The sequence below is a fragment of the Grampus griseus genome (genome assembly GCF_964374135.1).
Source record: "Grampus griseus genome assembly, chromosome: 15".
Lineage (NCBI taxonomy): Eukaryota > Metazoa > Chordata > Mammalia > Artiodactyla > Delphinidae > Grampus > Grampus griseus.
Window position 1 is genome coordinate 52,845,345 of NC_139009.1, and position 20,540 is coordinate 52,865,884.

Below are 20,540 nucleotides of genomic sequence, written 5' to 3' on the forward strand. Positions count from 1 at the left end.
CTCTCTAGTATATGCCCTCTACAATTTTCAACAAATATACTTGATATGAAAAATAGCATTTTATCTAAATATCAAATATTATACTGAGTATTTGAACAGCAAACACAAACAGTCCTAATCCCAATCACAGACTATGTTGTGAAATGTTAATGTATTTACATTTTTTAATTACACATGGAATTAACTGAAATACTATACTTTAAACAGTTATTAATATTTCAGTCATATTAAATAACAAGAACACAGGAACAAGTGATACTCAATGCAGAAAATTTTCAAAGGCAAACTGTACATAGTAGGAATTCTAGTTTTAGCTTCTGGAAAATTTTAACTGCAGTCCAGTCTACACAGATATTCACAGAAGTGCTGAATAGCTCTTTTAAGGAAAACACTAAATGATGATGCCGTAAGAACAGAAAAATATAAGGAAATACACTGACTTATATTTATATCTCTTAATCAGGCCAAATTAATAAGGCAGGCTTAATTGTCATGGTTTCACAATATTTTTAGTGAATAATACAAGGTATTAAATTACTGAAAATCCTTGTCCCAGTTTTATATCAATTTTCATCATCATGATTTAAAATAAATATCACAATATTAATATTCTAAAAGAGCTGGGAAAGCGAATCACTTAGCTTACACTGCCTACAGACAGAGTAGGGCTCTATTCTGGCAGGATGAAGAAATCAGGATGCAGATACATACTGCCAACTATCCACAGTAGCCACTCAGGGAAACTGCCATCTCCACCAACCCTACTATAAGGGGAGCTAGTCAAAGGATACTCCACGAAAAGGAATAACATGTGTTTTTAAAATCATGATTCCTCTCCAACTGCCCCCCACCCCACATGCTGGGCTGGGAATGGGCACCTGACATAGTCTATAGAGATTGGTAAGCATACTATGGGAGGCAGGGGGGCGGTTATAACCTCCCAGGCCAATCTAACTCTCTGTGTCTCTCTGTCTCTGTCTCTCAGGAACTATGGATACACCAGACAGTTAAGAGAAGGAAGAAAAGCTGAAAGACTTATAAAGAAGTCACGTTATATACTGGTCTCTGCCCCGGTTCCCAACACAGGGCTCCTAAATCCCTCATAAATAGGGGTGCTCGGAGAATATTCTATTCTCATATTTTAGTCTTTGACCCCAGTTCCTAGCACAAAGCTCCTAAAACTCTTATAATTTCCTAAGTGATAAGAGCACTAATAGCACTTTTTATTTGAATATTTGGTCTCTGACCCCAGTTCCTGATAGAGGGCTCTGAAATCCCTTGGGATTTTCTGGGTGATAGGAGCATCTTTTGCTCTAATGAGGCAACCCAGAGTAGACTGCTGGTTGGCTGCTGGATCAGGGCCTGTTACCAGAGAGAACAAGCTATGATCAGAAGCTTGGAATTTTCATCCCCACCCCCTATTGAATAGAGAGGGGAAAGGAGCTGGAAATGGAATTAATAACTGATCATACCTACAAGATGAAGCCTCCATAAAAATTCCAATATTATGGGGTTTGGAGGAGCTTCCAGATTGTGCTAGTGAACACATCCAGGTACCAGGAGGGTGATGCTCCCCAATTCCACAGAGACAAGTTCATGTGCTCAGGACCCTCCCAGACCTTGCCCTATGTATCTCTTTACCTAGCTATCTATCTGTGTCCTTTATCGTATTCTTTATTATATAATAAAACTGGTACACATAAATAGGTGTTTCCCTGAGTTCTGTGAACTGTTCTAGAAAAAACTGAATCCAAGGGAGAGGAGGTCCAGGAACCTACAATTTGTAGCCAAGCTGGACAGAAGTTGTAGGTAATCTGGGGACCTACCACTTGCAATTCCTTTGCTAAAAAAAAAAAGTAGGAACTAGGACTTCCCTGGAGGTCCAGTGGTTAAGACTCTGTGCTTCCACTGCAGGGGCCACGGGTTCAATCCCTGGTCAGGGAACTAAGATCCCATATGCTGCACAGCATGGCAATCAATCAGGCAGTCAATCAATCAATAAATAAAAAGTAGAAACTAAAAACCACACTGTTTTTAGTTATATGAAGCTGTGTTAAGAGAGACTAAGTATGGTGCAGGATGGGGGGAAATGCATACATGCTTAAAAACAAGTCCTGAAAGGATCAAACCATTTTCAAGTAACTTAACTGCACTCCAGAATAAAGTTCAAAATTATTTATAGAAAAATAAAAATACCCAACATCCAAAAAGGTAATATTCACAGCAGCTGGCATTCAATAAAAAATTACCAGGCATACAAAGAAACCAAAAACTATGATCCATAGTAGGGAGAAAAAAAAAAATCAATCAAAACCAACCCAGCTCTGACAAAGATAATTAAGAGACTAGAACATTAAAACAATTATTATAATGTATTCCATATGTTCAAAAATTAGTGGACATGAAATATACTTTAAAAACTCATATCAAGGGCTTCCCTGGTGGCGCAGTGGTTGAGAGTCCGCCTGCCGATGCAGGGGACATGGGTTCGTGCCCAGGTCCGGGAAGATCCCACATGCCACGGAGCGGCTGGGCCCGTAAGCCATGGCCGCTGAGCCTGTGCGTCCGGAGCCTGTGCTCCACAACGGGAGAGGCCGCAACAGTGAGAGGCCCGCGTACCGCAAAAAAAACCCAAAAAACTCATATCAAACGTCTAGAGATAAAAACTACAATAAGTGATATGCAAAATACAATGGATGAAATTAACAGCAGATTAGACATTGCAAAAGAAAAGATTAGTGGTCTTGATGACACAGCAATAAAAACTTTATAAGATAAAACCTAGAAAGAAAAGGGAATTTAAAAAATGAACAGAGCATCAGTGAGTAGTGGGACAACAATCAGCTTACTATATGGATAATTTAAGTCTTCAAAACAGTGGCAGGATGAGAGGTAGACAGAAAAAAATATTTGAAGAAATAATGACCAAAATTTTCCCAAATTCGTTGAAATTACAAACCCATGACCCAAGAATCTCAAAGAACCCAAGCACAAGAAACATGAAAAAAGTTACACAAATGCATATCATAATCAAATTACTCAAACCGAGTGATAAAGAGGAAAACAGACACTTAAGAGCAAAGGAAGAAAGACAAGGATGGCAGATGACATCAGAAACAAGGTAAGTGAAAAGACAGGGGACCACCATCTTTAAAGTACTGAAAGAAAAAAATGACAACCTAGAATTTTGTACCCAGTGAAAATGTCTTTCAAAATCAAAGACTTTTTCAGACATTCAAAGCTAAGAGAATTTGTTACAATACAGTTGATACTATAAAAATATTTTAAAAAGGAAATCCTTTAGGCAGGAGGAAAATCACACTATATTAGAAATGGAGATCTACACAATGAAATGAAAGTACTGGAAATGATAACTACATGAGTAAATATTAGATATTTTTTCTATTTATATCTTTAAAAAATAATTAGCTGTTTAAACAAAAATAATAACAATGTAGTATGGAGCTTATAACTTATGTAGAAGTAAAATGTATGAGAACCATAACACAATAGGAAGGGAGAAATGGAAGTAAATTATTGAAAGTTCTTATACTATAGGTGAAGTGGTATACTATCACTTGAAGGTAGATGTGAGAAAAGGGTGTATGCTATAAGTCTTAAAGTAGTCACAAAAACAAATAACTGTCATCACTAATAAGGACAAAAAAGGAGATAAAATGGAATTGTAAAAAACTTCAAATAATCAAAAAGAAAAGAAAAGGAGGAAAGAGGGAACAAAGAACAGATGTGACAAACAAAACCAAATGGCCAGATGCTAGATTTAAACCTAACCTAGAAAGCTTGAATGGGATTTGCAAAAATGAAAATTCCTCTAAATGGGTAAAAGATTTGTGAGAGACTTCTATTCTTTTTCAAAATTGCTATTCCATAATCATATAAAAACTCTAAGCCACTATGTATATTTTTTATTAAATATCATACAAACAATAGTGATCAAAGGTATATGTATATTTTAAATATGTAACAAATATATAATAAAACATAAAAATGAATAAATGGAACAAATACTCATGCATCCACACATCTTAAGAAGTAGCAGACAATTACCAATACTTTGAAGACACCAGTGCATCCTCTCCTACTCTCAACCCCAGGCAACTACTATCTTGAATTTGGAATTAATCATCCCCCTACTCTTCTTTATGGTTTTACCAGATGTGTATGAAACTCTAAATAATAGGGTCTTTACACATTTTTAAATTTTATAAAACTAGGATCATACTGTATGTGTTATGATTTACTTTTTTTCACTCAACATTGTATTTTTATTATTCAGTTATGTTGGTATGTGTTGTTATGGTCCATTCATTTTCAGCATATTCACTCATTCTCTTATTGATAGACAAATAGATATTTAGAGTTTTGTTCTTAGAAGCACTGCTTATAAACATTCTTGTACACCTCCTAATTTAAATGGATATCTATAGGAGGGGAATTGTTATGTTTCCAGACTTTACAGTCATGCTGTGTTATTACCCCATTGTATCAATCAAAAGAGACCGAGACACTTGTTCAGGGTCATATAGCTAGGTAGTAGAGTTAAAACCAATAAATTCTACTCCTTCTACTTAAAAGAAAAAACTCAAGGTTAGGTAGTTCATACTCCTGGAAACAAGTAATTATCAAAAAGAATCCTGATAGTAAGTGGAACAGAATAGAGAGCCCAGAGATAAACCCACACACGTACAATTAATCTTCAACAAAAGAGGCAAGAATATATAATGAAGAAAAAACAGTCTCTTCAGCAAGTGGTGCTGGGAAAGCTGGACAGTGGCGTGTAAACCAATGAAGTTAGAACACTCTCACATCATACACAAAAATAAATTCAAAATGGCTTAAAGACTTAAATATAAGACATGACACCATAAAACTCCTAGAAGAGAACATAGACAAAACATTCTTTGACATAAATTGTAGCAATCATTTCTTAAGGTCATTCTCTCAAGGCAATAGAAATAAAAGCAAAAATTAACAAATGGGGCCTAATCAAACTTACAAGCTGTTGCACAGCAAAGAAAACCATAAACAAAATGAAAACCTACAGAATGGGAGAAAATATTTGCAAGTGATGCAACCAACAAGGGCTTAATTTCCAAACTATTCAAACAACTCATACAGCTCAATAACAAAAAAGAAACAACCCAATCAAAAACTGGGCAGGAGATCTAAATAGACATTTCTCCAAAGAAGACATACAGATGGCCAATAGGCACATGAAAAGATGCTCACCATCGCTAATTATTAGAGCAATCCAAATCAAAACTACTAAGAGGTATCACTTCACACCACTCAAAATGGCTATCATCAAAAAGTTTACAAATGATAAATGCTGAAGAGGGTGTGGAGAAAAGGGAAGCCTCCTACACTGTTGGTGGGAATGTAAATTGGTGCAACCACTATGGAGAACAGTACGGAGGTTCCTTAAAAAACTAAAAATAGAGTTACCATATGATCCTGCAATCCCACTCCTAAGCATATATACAGAGAAAACTCTAATTCAAAAAGATACTTTCACCTCAGTGTTCACAGAAGCACTATTTACAATAGGCAAGACATGGAAACAGGCTAAATGTCCATCATCAGATGAATGAATAAAGAAGATGTGATATATATATAAACAATGGAATATTACTCAGCCATAAAAAAGAATGAAATAATGCCATTTGCAGCACATGCAACATGAATGGACCTTATCATACAAGGTGAAGTAAGTCAGAGAAAGACAAATATCATATGATATCACTCATACATGGAATCTAAAAAATGATACAAATGAACTTATTTACAAAACAGAAACAGAATCACAGATGTAGAAAACAAATTTATGGTTACCAAAGCAGGGTGGGCGGAAGGGATAAATTAGGAGTTTGGGATGAGCAAATGCAAACAACTATATATAAAAGATAAACAATAAGGTCCTACTGTATAACACAAGGAACTATGTTCAATATCTTGTAAGAAACTATAATGGAAAAGAATCTGAAAAAGAATCACTTTGCTGTACACCAGAAACTAACACAACACTGTGAATTGACTATACTTCAATAAAAAACAGATAGATAGCATAGAAAGGAAGGGAGGGAGGGAGGGAGGGAGGAAGAAAGCATCCTGATAGGTATTATTTTATCTTTTATACATGAAGTTGAAAGAGGAGGTGACTGACCCCAGTCCATTCTATTACCTCTTGACTACTCTCGGCAACTTGATTACATGAAGTTCACATGACTACAACTTTCATCCTGTAAAACTATCCTGTACTTCACCATTCCTGAAAATTCCAGCCAAATATTTTATAGTTAAATATGTCGGGATATGTGTAAATTGTGTATGTATAAAATAATAAAATAGTGGGACTTCCCTGGCAGTCCAGTGGTTAAGACACCGCACCTTCAATGCAGGGGACACAGGTTCGATCCCCGGTCGAGGAGCTAAGATCCCACATGCCACGCGGCTCAGCCAAATAAAATAAATAATAATAATAAGAAGAAAATAGTAATAAAGCAGTACTCATTGTGACCACAATGACTAACTTTAAGTAAATTACAAGCACTTTAATTTCTTCCAGGACTAAATCTGACTTTAGAAATTCTATGTTTAAGACTCACTGAAGTAAATGTAATAATCATCTTCAAATTACTCTGTATTCATTTTAGAAGTTATTTGAGAATTCTTCAAAAACTGTTTTCCATGTCATCCAAAACAACCAAATAATTTCCAAGATACATAACATTATTCTTACATTTAAAAAAGAGTACAAACCCAAACTTTTCTTTTTACTAGCTAAGTCAACTGATAACCCTTTAGCCCTGGACAATCCTCCAATTTAAAATATTTACATGAAAAGGATTCTGTGAAAATGGTAGAGTAGGAAACACCACGAATCTGTCTCCCTACCTGGACAACAATTATACTGGCAGCATCTGTCTAACATAAGGAACTCTGGAGTCAGCTGAAGGCTTGCAACTTCCACGGAAAAACTTGAACATGCAAATATCAGTTAATTTTGGTCAATTTCAACTTTTAGCACAGTAGAAGCTACCCACCCCCCAGCCACATAGCAGGTAGCTATTTACATGTTCCTGGAGCCGCTTACACACAGCTCGTGGGGGCTAGGTGGAATATAAGAACTCTGTCCTCTGCTTCTGATCACAAAGAGGTGGGCAGCCATTGTTGTTGCACCTCCCCTCACTGATGCAAGCCCCTCGTCTGGCTAAACTGACTTCCCAAAGATTTAATGGGGCAGCACCCTTTTTCACCCCTCTTCATTTTTTCCTGTTTCCTCTTTTGGGAGCCAGACATTAAAGACTAGGACATTCACAAACTGCTGATATACAAGAAAAATTAGAAAGTGACCACACATGCTAAGAGAAAGGCACAGAAAAGATCTGAACAGACATTAAGTTTATACCTCAGTCTGATCTTCAGCACAGACAGCCTACAACAATCAAAATACAAAAACTACAGCAAAAAATAGCAAACCCTGCGGAATGCAGACAATCTGATTTCCAGAGTTACATTATTAGATTCAAATGTCCAGCGTTCAAAAAGAAGTCACAAGGCATACAACGAAAAAGTATGGCCCATTCAAAGCAAAAAAAGATAAATCAAGAGAAACCATCCTTGAAAGATGTAATGGTAGATATACTAGGCGACTTTAAAACAACTGTCTTAAACATGTTCAAAGAACAAAAATGTAGACAAAGACAAGAAAACAATGTGTGAACAAAATGGAAATATCAATAAAGAGACAGACAACCTGAAATAAACCAAAAAGAAGTTATGATGCTGAAAAGTACAATAACAGCAAGGAAAAATTCACTAGGTGGATTCAAAGGCAGACCTGAGCAGGCAGGCAGAAGAAGTTCTAGCCAGAGCAATTAGGTATGAAAAAGAAATAAAAGCCATCCAAATTAGAAAGGAAGCAATAAGATGATCTGTTTGCAAATATGATCGTATATGGAGAAAACCCTAAAGACTCCACAAAAGAAAACTGTCAGAACTAATAAATGAATTCAGCAAAGTAGCAGGATACGAAGTCAACAGACAAAAATTAGTTGCACTTCTATCCATCAAAATTGAAGAATCTGAAAAGGAAATTACAAAATCAATTCCATTTACAATAGCATCAAAAAGAATAAAATACTTAGGAATTAACCAAGAAAGTGAAAGACATGTTCAATGAAAAAACAATGCTGAAAGAAATGAAAGAAGACAGATAAATGGAAACACATCTCATGGTCATGGATTGGAAGATTTAATATAGTTAAAATGTCAATACTACCCAAAGCAATCTACAGATTCAACACAATCCCTATCAAAATCCCAACAACATATATTGCAGAAATAGAAAAACTCATCTTAAAATTTAAATGGAGAGACTTCCTGGTGGCGCAATGGTTAAAAATCCCTCTGCCAGTGCAGGGGGCATGGGTTTGATCCCTGGTCCAGGAAGATCCCACATGCTGCGGAGCAATTAAGCCCAGGCGCCACAACTACTGAGCCTGCACTCTAGAGCCCATGCTTGCAACAAAAGAAGCTACCGCAATGAGAAGCCCGCGCACCGCAACAAAGAGTAGCCCCCGCTCGTCACAACTAGAGAAAGCCCGCACACAGCAATGAAGGCCCAATGCAGCCAATAAATGGATAGATAAATAAATAAAATTAATAAAAAATAATAAAATAAACAGTTTGAAAAAAATTTAAATGGCATCTCTAGGGACCCCAAATAGCCAAAATAATTGAAAAAAAAAGAAAAGAACAAAACTGGAGGGCTCATAGTTCTTAATATCAAAACTTATTACAAAAGTCGAGTAATTCCAACACTGCAATACTGGCATAAAGACAGCTAAATAGACCAATGGAATAGAACCCAAATCCCAGAAATAAACCCTTACATATATGGTCATATTTTTGACAAGTGTGGCAAGACCATTCAGTGGGAAAAAGGACAGTCTTTCCAACAAGCGGTGCTGGGAAAACATGATATCCACGTGCAGAAGAATGAAATTGGACCCTTACATAAAACCATACATTAAAAACTCCAAATGGATCAAGGACCTAAATCTAAGACCCAAAACAATAAAACGCTTAGAAAAAATGTAGGACAAAAGCTTCATGACATTGGATTTGGCAATGATTTCTTGGATATGACACTAATGGCACAGGTAACAAAAGAAAAAATAGACAAATTGAAATTCATGAAGTTTTAAAATCTTGTGCATCAAAGGACACTATCCTTAGTAAAACAATGCATTACTTAAAAAGTCATGCATTAATACAAGATCCACTCAATGTACAGGATAGGCCTATAGATTTTAATGTAACAGAATAGGAAATATTCAATGATATTGTTTCAGGTTACATTTTGCAAATAACCTTTGAGAAACTACCACTAGTGTAGCTTTGATTTAGTATCAAAGATTAATATTATCTGAAACACAATTATCTGAAACAGTTATTTAAAATTCTACTCCTTAAAAAAACAAAAAAGCTCACTATCCAGAGATCCACTGAATAAAAACGCAACTCACACCATTGGAGAAAATATTCTCAAATCATATATCCGGTAAGGGATTAAGATACAGAATATATAGAGAACTTCTAGAACTCAACATCAAAAAACCAAACCACCGGATTCAAAAATGGGCAAAGGACTTTAGTAGATATTTCTCTAAAGAAGATATATGTGGCCAACAAGCACATGAAAAGATGTTCAAATCACTAATCATTCAGGAAATGCTAATCAAAACTTCAAGGAGGGGCTTCCCTGGTGGCGCAGCGGTTGGGAGTCCGCCTGCCGATGCAGGGGACGCGGGTTCGTGACCCGGTCTGGGAAGATCCCACGTGCCACGGAGCGGCTGGGCCCGTGAGCCATGGCCGCTGAGCCTGCGCGTCCGGAGCCTGTGCTCCGCAACGGGCGAGGCCACAGCAGCGAGAGGCCCTTGTACCGCAAAAAAATAAAATAAAATAAAATAAAATAAAACTTCAAGGAGATACCACTCCATACCCATTAGAATGGCTACTACAAAATAAATAAATAATAACAGAAAATAACAAGTGTTGACAAGGATATTAAAAAATCGGAACCATGTGCAATGTTGGTGGGAATGTAAAAATGGTACAGCTGTTAACAGAAAGCAATATGGCAGTTCCTCAAAAAATTAAAAATCGAGTTACCATATGATCCAGGAACTCCACTTCTGGGCATATACCTAAAAGACTTGAAAGCTGGGTCTCAAAGGGATATTTGTACACCCATGTTCATAGCAGCATTATTTGCAACAGCTGAAACTGGGAAGTAACCCAAGTGTCCATATACTGATGAATGGATAAGCAAAATGTGGCATATGGCATATACATACAATGGAATATTATTCTGCCTTAAAAACGTTAATTCTGCAATATGTTACAACGTGGTTGAAACTTGAGGATATTATGCTGAATGAAATAAACCAGTCTCAAAAAGACAAACACTGTATGATTCCACTTACATGAGTATTTAGTCAAAATCATAAAGACAGAAATTGTAATGATGGTTGCCAGGGACTGGGGGGAAGGGAGAATGCTGAGTTATTTAATAGGTATAGAGTTTCAGTTTTACAAGATGAAAATTGTTATGGGGATGATGGTGATGACTGCACAACAATATGATGATATTTAATACCACTGAACTGTGCACTTGAAAATGGTTAAGATAGTAAATTTTATGTTATGTGTACCTTACCACAGTAAAAAAATATATATATATTTGTAATAATTTGGTCTCTGACTTATTTCATGTCTTAATCTTGCTTCTTAAATGATGCTGTTTTTAATTACACTATTATCTAACATGCTGTTTATTAATTACATGGATGCTATGTAAAGCACATATTTCTAAATGAGCAGATACCTAAACCAACAGTAAGGGCACATCAGATTACTCTCCAAATATTACTTTGCTAGTTTCAATGAAAGGGAATCAGATTACAAAACTGTTACATAAAAAAGCCTTAAAGCTTAATTGTATTTCATTAAAGAAAACATCAAAATGAATGATTTTTAACTAGATGCATACCAACTTTATATACGCTATAGATAAAATTAACAGGAGGTTAAATAATTTCATACTGTAAAAGTATAAAATCCTGTAAGCTCCAAAACACCAGCAGTGTAAAGAGCCAACATTCAATTTTAGGGATTTGAAACTGAACGCTCCTTTAATAGCTCTGTTGGAAGTTGTTAGAATGGTATTTCAAGTATTTTCTGTAATTTGAATTAAACATTACCTTAAAAATGCTGAGCTGGGGAAAAAATGTTAAGAACATCTCCAAATCTAGCATAACAGTTCAATGCTCTATTGTTTGTTGCCTTAACAAAATGAATGTTTACAACGAATTCAGAAACCACCTGGAGATTCAAACTGACGATGAAATTGCAATGACAAATCGTGCCACTAGACATCAGTTTTAACCAGAGATGCTTCTCCATGAAGGCAGAGAAGACAGACAACCTTATTATTAGTATAACTGGAAACGTGCTGACACTCCCACCTGACCAAAAATCCTCTCTTCCAACGTATTATATTAGCTGTGAAATGTAGCTTATAAACTAATCAGTACCGATGCATTCCTTCATCTGATTAACAAGGGGAATTCACTCTAAAGAGAACAAGGCCTGTGAAATACCAAACAGGCAACTTTGATTGTGTGCATCTGGGAGTGGGGATGGGGGCATGTTTGTAGCCTTCCTGGAGTATGGGAATGTCCTATCCTGCTATAAGACTGCAGTGAGAATTCTGGTTTTGAAAGCTCTTCCTTCTAAAATTCTCTGTAAATCAAGAACAGAAATCATGAGATTTTTAAGAACAACAACAGGGAAAAACCTTTTTCTCTTAGCAGTGAGAAGAATTCATTTAGCAGAATCACAGAAATTTTTTTTTTTTTTTTTTTTTTTTTTTTTTTGCGGTACGTGGGCCTCTCACTGTCGTGGCCTCTCCCGTTGCGGAGCACAGGCTCCGGACACGCAGGCTCAGCGGCCATGGCTCACGGGCCCAGCCACTCCGCGGCACGTGGGATCTTCCCGGACCGGGGCACGAACCCGTGTCCCCTGCATCGGCAGGCGGACTCCCAACCACTGGGCCACCAGGGAAGCCCCAGAAATTTTAAATAAGTGTTCAAGGTGAAAGGTAAGACTCCAAGAAATCAGATTTTGGGAATAATGCACACCTACTCTATATAAGAAAAGGAGATGATGTTTTGCTCCTCAGAAGGAGAGGGAGGAAATGGGGAGAGCCAGAGGGAGCATGCTGTGTACTATCCCATTAGATCCATCCAGGCACTCTATGCCCAATGTTTAGTAAGGAATTTAATGCAAGCCACATTTTTTTTCAGTAAACTGCATAATGAAATAATTATGGTCAAGCCTGATCTCAGAAAAGGTTATTTTCTACTTTCTATTAACAAATGTAAAATTATCTGCTATTTGCCATACCAACTCACTTTTTTTTGAATTTTATTTTATTTTTTTATACAGCAGGTTATTAGTTATCAATTTTATACATATTGATGTATAAATGTCAATCCCAATCTCCCAATTCATCCCACCACCACCACCACCCATCCCCCCCACTTTCCCCCCTCGGTGTCCATACGTTTGTTCTCTACATCTGTGCCAACTCACTTTTAGCAAATCACTTTCTTCCTTCATTAAATACATAGGAAAAGTTTGTGAATTGTAAGAAGTTTACTGAAGGAATACCATTCCTTTAATCATACTCCTTACTTCATAAATCACTTATCGTTTTAAGCCCACTTTATATCACTTTATTATAAATGAAGCAATGAGAAATAGCATTATCATGATTTTCATGGTATTTTAAACATTTATATTTTATTATCACTGCATCATTTTAATTTTGACTTTGTTTTAGTAAACTCTCTTTCAAATGCATTCCATAATTTATTTCTAGGTTTTTTTAATAATATTCTTCAAAATCGAATGTTACTGCATTAATTTAATTTAAAAATGAAGTCATACTTTTTCTGAAAACTAAGTCAACCTTATTTGACTGACTGGTTTCACAATTAGGTTATATGGCAGTATTTTATCCAAAACTGAAAATTCAATCAGCAAATAAGCCACCTCAAGATGTTGAGAAAAACATATTTAAAGCAGGTGAAAAGATAAAAGCATTTGATTTAAAATACTGTTTTAGGAAGAGGATACTGAAATAATATTTCAATTTTTCCTAACACTTTCAGAACATATTGAATTAATTAAGGTAACTCTAAATGAGAGAGGCAAAATGTTAATAAAGCTTTAAAAGACTAACAGGTAGTAAATCCTTTTGCAAGTCAGGTGGTTTTCAATTGTTTGCTTTCAGCCATTGAATAACAGCCTGAATGAGTTAACCGGTTAATACATCATTGAAAACAAGTTCTGATAACAGGCTACCATGTGATTTTGTTTTGCAAATGACATGGAAGAAGTCCAAAGAACTCCCACCTTCTTATTTATGTGAATATGGTTTCTAAGCACATACATCTATAACTCTGGAAAATACAAATTAATTTGAAACTCAATCCAGTCTCATTCTAATACTCATCCACATATATATAAACTAATCAGAGCAGAAAAAGTCCCATCCATTAACAGATACATTTCCATTAAAATTTTACTTTTAATATTTAATAATTATCTAAAATTTAAAACATTTGTTTTGATAAACTGTATGCTACTAAGAATTGTAATGGGCTTCCCTGGTGGTGCAGTGGTTGAGAGTCCGCCTGCCAATGCAGGGGACACGGGTTCGTGCCCTGGTCCGGGAAGATCCCACATGCCGCGGAGCGGCTGGGCCCGTGAGCCATGGCCGCTGAGCCTGCGCGTCCGGAGCCTGTGCTCGGCAACGGGAGAGGCCACGGCAGTGAGAGGCCCGCGTACCGCAAAAAAAAAAAAAAAAAATTGTAATGATAAAGTTTATTACACTTAAAGCCATAAGTGGCAGATTGAAAAAAACAAAAAATTAGTTTCAATTTATATTTTTGATAAAGAAGTATGATGACACTGGGATCATGAAAAGACATTTTAGCATTAAAATATAATAAAGATAAAATCATGTCAGGAGAGTGTACTGGAAGTTTGACAATAAGGATGTATAGAAACCTCAACTTTTGACTGTCAAAGAGAGAGCTACCTATTTTTTAAATAGATGATGGCAATTAATATTTAGATTACACTGTATATTTTTTGAAGAATGATATAACAGTTCTGGTTAAAAATTCAATATTTATAATACATTGGAAATTACAACCTTTACAACTGTGTAAACATGATATATTTTAGATGTTAATTTTTAAATAGGTGACGGAATATGTAGGGTTTTTTTTTTAATATTAGTAAGATCTTAGTTTTCTAAACATGCAAGAAGACCTCAGACAAGTCACAACCTTTGAAACTGAGTTTCCTAAACTGTAAAATGAGGATAATATCTACTCATTCTACCTCAGGATTAAATTATGTATGTAATATTATGAATGTTCACTACATATATGTATATGCATACATATATATGCTTTCAGTTAAATGTAAAACAATATGATTAAATTTATGAGGGCCTAGAAAAATAACACCTCCCTTAATTTTGAGTACTTCTTATATGAACTAGACAGACCAAGGAAGACATCACATGACAAATCCCAGCTGTAAGTCATGAAAACTTGATTCATTTCCAGGGGCTATATATTAAATTGAACATATAAGTAACTAAATTCTTTATGTGCCACAATTCTTTCAAATTAAACTTGATCAAATATGGGTGGGTATTACAAAACTAGACTTGGGAACTAAGGCACTGAAATGTTCAACTAAAAAGGAGCAAAGTCCTTAGATTTAGAAGCAATGCTGTAGAGGGCCATCCTTATCCAGTCAATCCCAACTTTTGGGGACCGTCTGCAACTTCCTATCTTTACAATGAACACTTTGCAACATAAATTCTAAGGCCTGCAGAAAGGTTATGAAACCAATAAGAGTAATATATGCCCATTCTCTGGGCCTCCATCTACAGTTCTCATTTGTTCCATTTAGATGGAGCCAACCATATTCCCCAGGCAAACCAATCATACTAGACTACAAATATATATTAGAACAAAAGATAATTTTAAATATACATTTTATAATCTAAACTGTTCTTAATTCTATCTATAGCCTAAGCCTGATAATTTTGCTAAATGATTTGATGAACAAGTTAATAATAAGCTATTTACCAAAAAATTGATAATACATAAATTTTTATTAAAGTGTCAAATTACATCTGGGAAATTTCTGATATGTTCAGTATTTCACAACTTCTTCCAATCATTTTCCAATATAATTTGCGTTTACAAAATTTCTGTTTAGCTAGAAAAGTTTGAAACTGCTTAGGTTCATTAAGCCAAGATTAGTCTTCCAACTCCGCAATGGCAATTTTAAAGGCATTCTGCTCATTCCCATTGTGAGGAAGATATGTTGTGTTCCATGAGGCATTTACAGATGTATAAGACACAGTCTCTGAACTCAAGGAAATTTCAGTCTAATAACTGATACAGAAAAGTTGAAAGTAATGTACAGTGAACACCACAAAAATTCTACAATTAACATTTTACTATATGGTATTTTCTCACATTACTGTATTTGCTTTATCTATATTTTGATTTTTTATGGGCTAACTATTCATCCTTCTATACATCATTAATCCATCTTATATTTTTAATGCATTTCAAAGAAAGTTGCAGGCATAAGTATGTTTCACCCCTAAATACTATCATTAACTAGAGTTTAATAATTTTTAGAGATGTTTTTAGAGAAAATTCACAAATATGAAATGCACAAATCTTATAACATTTGCAGATTTTTACAAAAGCTTATACTTCTGTAATGCAAACTCCTATCAAGATATACACCATTACTGTCAGCCAAAAAGTTCTTTCATGCTCGTTCCCAGTCAATCCCCACCCCAACTCCCACCCCCGGAGCACTGGCTCCGCAACCCCCGGGCCGAGGACCGGTACTGGTCCACGGCCTGTTAGGAACTGGGCCACAAAGCAGGAGGTGAGCGGCAGGCGAGCAAGCGAAGCTTCATCTGCCTCTCCCCATCACTCGCATTACCACGTGAACCATACTATGCCCACCCCCGTCCGTGGAAAAATTGTCCACCAAACCAGTCCCTGGTGCCAAAAAGATTGGGGACCGCTGCTCTAGAAGGAACCACTGTTAGTGATTTTTTTTTTCCCACCACAGATTAGTTTTGTAGGTAACTTTTAAATTCAAAATTTAAAACAAAGAGCCGTGAATTCCCTGGTGGCGCAGTGGTTAAGAATCCGCCTGCCAACTGAGGGGACACGGGTTCGAGCCCTGGTCCAGGAAGATCCCACATGCCACGGGGCAACAAAGCCCGTGCGCCATAACTACTGAGCCTGCGCTTTAGAGCCCGTGAGCCACAACTACTGAGCCTGTGCGCCTAGAGCCCATGCTCTGCAACAAATAGAAGCCATCGTAATGAGAAGCCCACGAACCGCAACGAAGAGTAGCCCCCGCTCACCGCAACTAGAGAAAACCCGCGCACAGCAACGAAGACCCAACGCAGACATAAATAAATGTAACAATTTTTTAAAATCCATCTTTAAAAAAAAACAAAAACAAAGCGATCAGGCTGAAGAATCAAAAAAGAATTCATGTGGATCGATAGGTGTGCAGATACACGATAAAGTAAATAAAGCAAAATGTTTAACAATTACAGAAATTAGGCGCTAGGTACTATATAGGTGTGCCAGTTATCAATTTACTATCTCTCAGCATTAAATCTACCTTTATTTGCCCTGCTTTATGACAATGGAACTAGACCCTCTAAACACTTCTTCGCCAGCTTTAGAGAGGGCCCTATCAGGTCACTACAGCAGCAGAGGAACACTTCCCTTCTGGATTCCAGTTCTCTATTATTATTAATTAGTGTGAAGGCCCAAGAACACTGATGAGGAGAAAGGTCCAGCTGTGGCCTCAGGCCCTGTGGCCATGGTAGGTATGCCCTTTTTGAAGAGGCCTGCATCCAAGCTTTGGGAAGAAGGGCTCTCTCCCAGTCTTTCTTCCTCATCCTAGTATCAATAGTAGGTGCTGCTCTTCCACAACTGCTACTTCTGGGACCCTTAGACACAGAGCTCTTTTACCTCTTCTAACAGCTAACCACCCCTCCTTGTTCTAGTTAACAATTCATCATATTAAATTTGCAAATAACCTGTATAGTTGTCTCTCCTGACTGAACTCAGACTACTCTCAAGGATATTTACTGTACAGCTTGTCTGTATGTTTGACAATGTTGGGGGAGGGAGGAAACAGGGAGATGTATTTTAAAAGATTGGCAGAATGTTGATAATTGAAGCTGGATGATGGACTGAGAAAATTATACTGTCTCTTCATTTTGTTTATGTTTGTAATTTTTTGTAATAGTTTTTAAAAGTGGAGGGCGGGAAGAAAGGCTTCATATAGGCCAAAGCATTTGGAGAGAGCCTGGTGGAATAGATTTTGACAGGCATAAATGGAGGCTGAGGTTCCAGGTGAGAAAAAGCACACAGTGAAAATGGCAGAATACTGAAGGACATATTTGAGCAATAGCAAGTAAGCTGGCTAAAGTAAAGGTGTATAATGCAAATGAATGTTTGCTGAGATTTTTTTTTCCTCCCCTTTAACCTTCATTTCAAGGTGTTAGTTCTTCATACTCAATTGCTTTTTTTCCCCCTACTCTCCTGTCCCTACCCCATACTTCTACTTACTATCCAAAGTCTAGCTCTTACCCATTCTTCCCCACCTCTTATTAATAATAAATTGATCCATTTCAGAGTCTTTTCACATATCTTAATTTTTTTAAACAGTGGGCATAATTATATCTGTCTTGGGACACATTTAGGCGAAAATATAGGTATGTTTGTGCTCATATATCAGTATTTTTTACATGTAAAGCCATTAGCAGTGAAATGAGACAAGTTTTCCTAATCTCTAGTTAGTAGGGGATAAGAGAAAACATTAATTGATTTACTATTATTTAATAACTCGTGACTTTTTATAATCACAAAATACACCTATACACACAAGAATGAGTAGGTGTGTGTCAACACATTATCTCCGGGAAGGGGTTGGTAATATTCTTTGTTAAGCTGAGTAGTGAACTGACCAAATAATAAAATTAATACCCATTATTTTCTCCACCCACCAATACATTTAAAGCACCCTTAGGCTATTCTCCAGTGACAACTCTCTCTGTCCTTCCTTAGGAATGACAAAAATCATAAAATTTGACTTACGAAAAACATTTTTGTTTAATCCAAACTGAAAATATTATGAAGTATAAAAGCAGCTAGAAATTTAAGAACTCATAATACAGATAATATCAGAGAGAGCACATATATCCAAATAAAACATATATTATGATTCATAAAAAGCACGTATGAATATGGACCTGTTGCACACATTAAAATATATAGACACCCCAGCTGAGCTCCTTTCTCTCCTAACCCCCATTATTGGTAGGGTCTGAACCTACCATTCTATTTCAAGCTTCAACAAGTGGCACATGCTCTTCCACCTATTTAGAGTGTGGCGGGACATAGGTATTCCAGAACAGTAGAGAGCAGAAGACAAATGTTGTTCGGTGTCACGCAGGCGATGACTATGCTTTCCTATGCCCTCCTGAGGATGCAGTGCTGCGGATGCTAAGTTTCATTCAAGATCTAGGACAATACATTGTTTGTAAACTTTGCACACCAAAACTGTCAATGTGAGTTCTTCCAGAATAAATCAGCAATGGTTAAGACAAGAATTGGGTTTCTTTCCTGCCTCGCACAGGATTCTTTCTGTGTAGTCAGTATCACAGACAGCAATGCACTCCATAGGGTACCCATGGGCAAAAGAACTGCCTCCACAAAGATATGCCGCAGCTGCTCCTGCTCTAGATGATGCAATGCACTCAATAAGGTACCAGGGGCAAAAGAACTGCCTCCACAAAGATATGCCGCAGCTGCTCCTGCTCTAGATGATGCAATGCACTCAATAAGTACCAGGGGCAAAAGAACTGCCTCCACAAAGATATGCCGCAGCTGCTCCTGCTCTAGATGATGCAATGCACTCAATAAGGTACCAGGGGCAAAAGATGCCTCCACAAAGATATGCTGCAGCTGCTCCTGCTCTAGATGACGCCTTGCTTCCACTAAGTTCTGGCAGCCATGCAACAGAACTTTCTGCGATAATGAAAATGTTTGCTAGTCTATCACATGTGGCTATTGAGCACTTGAAATGTAGCCAGTGTGACTGAGAAACTGTATTTTTAAATTAATTTTTATTGACATAGAGTTGACATATGTTAGTTTCAGGTATACTACAAAGTGATTTGATATTTGCGTACATTATGAAGTGATCATCATAATGAGTCTAGTAACCATCTGTCTCCACACAAAGGTATTACAATATTATTGACCATATTCCTAATGCTGTATATTACATCCCCATGGCTTATTTATTACATAACTGTAGGTCTGTACATCTTAATCCCTTACACCTATTTCATCCACTCCTCTATCCCTTCCCTTCTGGCAACCACCTGTTTGTTCTCTGTTATCTATAAGTCTGTTTTGTTTCATTTGTTTTGCTTTTTACATTCTATACATAATTGAGAGCATGTGGTATGTCTTTCTCTGACTTACTGCACTTAGCATAATACTCTCTAGATCTATCCATGTTGACAAAAATGGCAAGATTTCTTTTTTTTTATGTCTGAGTAATATCCATATACCACATCTTCCTTACCCATTAGTCTATCAGTGGTATTTAGGTTGCTTTTATATGTTGGCTATTGTAAATAATGCTGCAATGAACACTGGAGGTGTTTTTGAATTGGTTTTTCTGTTTTCTTTGGGTTAATGCCCATAAGTGAAATTGCTAGATCATATGGCAGTTCTATTTTTAATTTTTTAAAGAAACTCCATACTGTTTTCCATAGTGGCTGCACCAATTTACAATCTCACCAACAGTGCTTAGCAATATTTTTTGGTTAAGCCTCCTCATGCAAGGGAAACAAAAACAAACAAATGAGACTACAACAACTAAAAAGCTTTTGCACAGCAAAGGAAACCATCAACAACACAAAAAGGAAGCTTACTAAATGGAGAAGATATTTGTAAATAATATATCCAATAAGGGGTTAATATCCAAAGTATACAAAGAACTCTTATAACTCATCATCAAAAAAACAAACCCAAACAACTCAATTACAAAATGGACAGAGGACCTGAATTGAAATTTTTCCAAGGAAGATGTACAGATGGCCAAAAGACACACGAAAAGATGCTCAATATCACTAATCATCAAGGAAACGCAAATCAAAATCACAAGGAGACACCACTCCCTCACACCTGTACAAATGGCTGTTACCAAGAAGACAACAAATAACAAGTGTTGGTGAGGATGTAGAGAAAAGGGAACCCTTGTGTGCTAATTTTATTTTTTATTAATTTAAATGT

General features: G+C 36.6%; 1 protein-coding gene across 1 annotated transcript in view; it reads right to left on the reverse strand.

The window, feature by feature from the left end:
• WDPCP (WD repeat containing planar cell polarity effector) overlaps window positions 1–20,540 on the reverse strand; it is a gene marked incomplete at its 3' end in the record, with an annotated part of 258,646 nt that overhangs the window by 236,333 nt on the left and 1,773 nt on the right. The window lies entirely within an intron of this gene.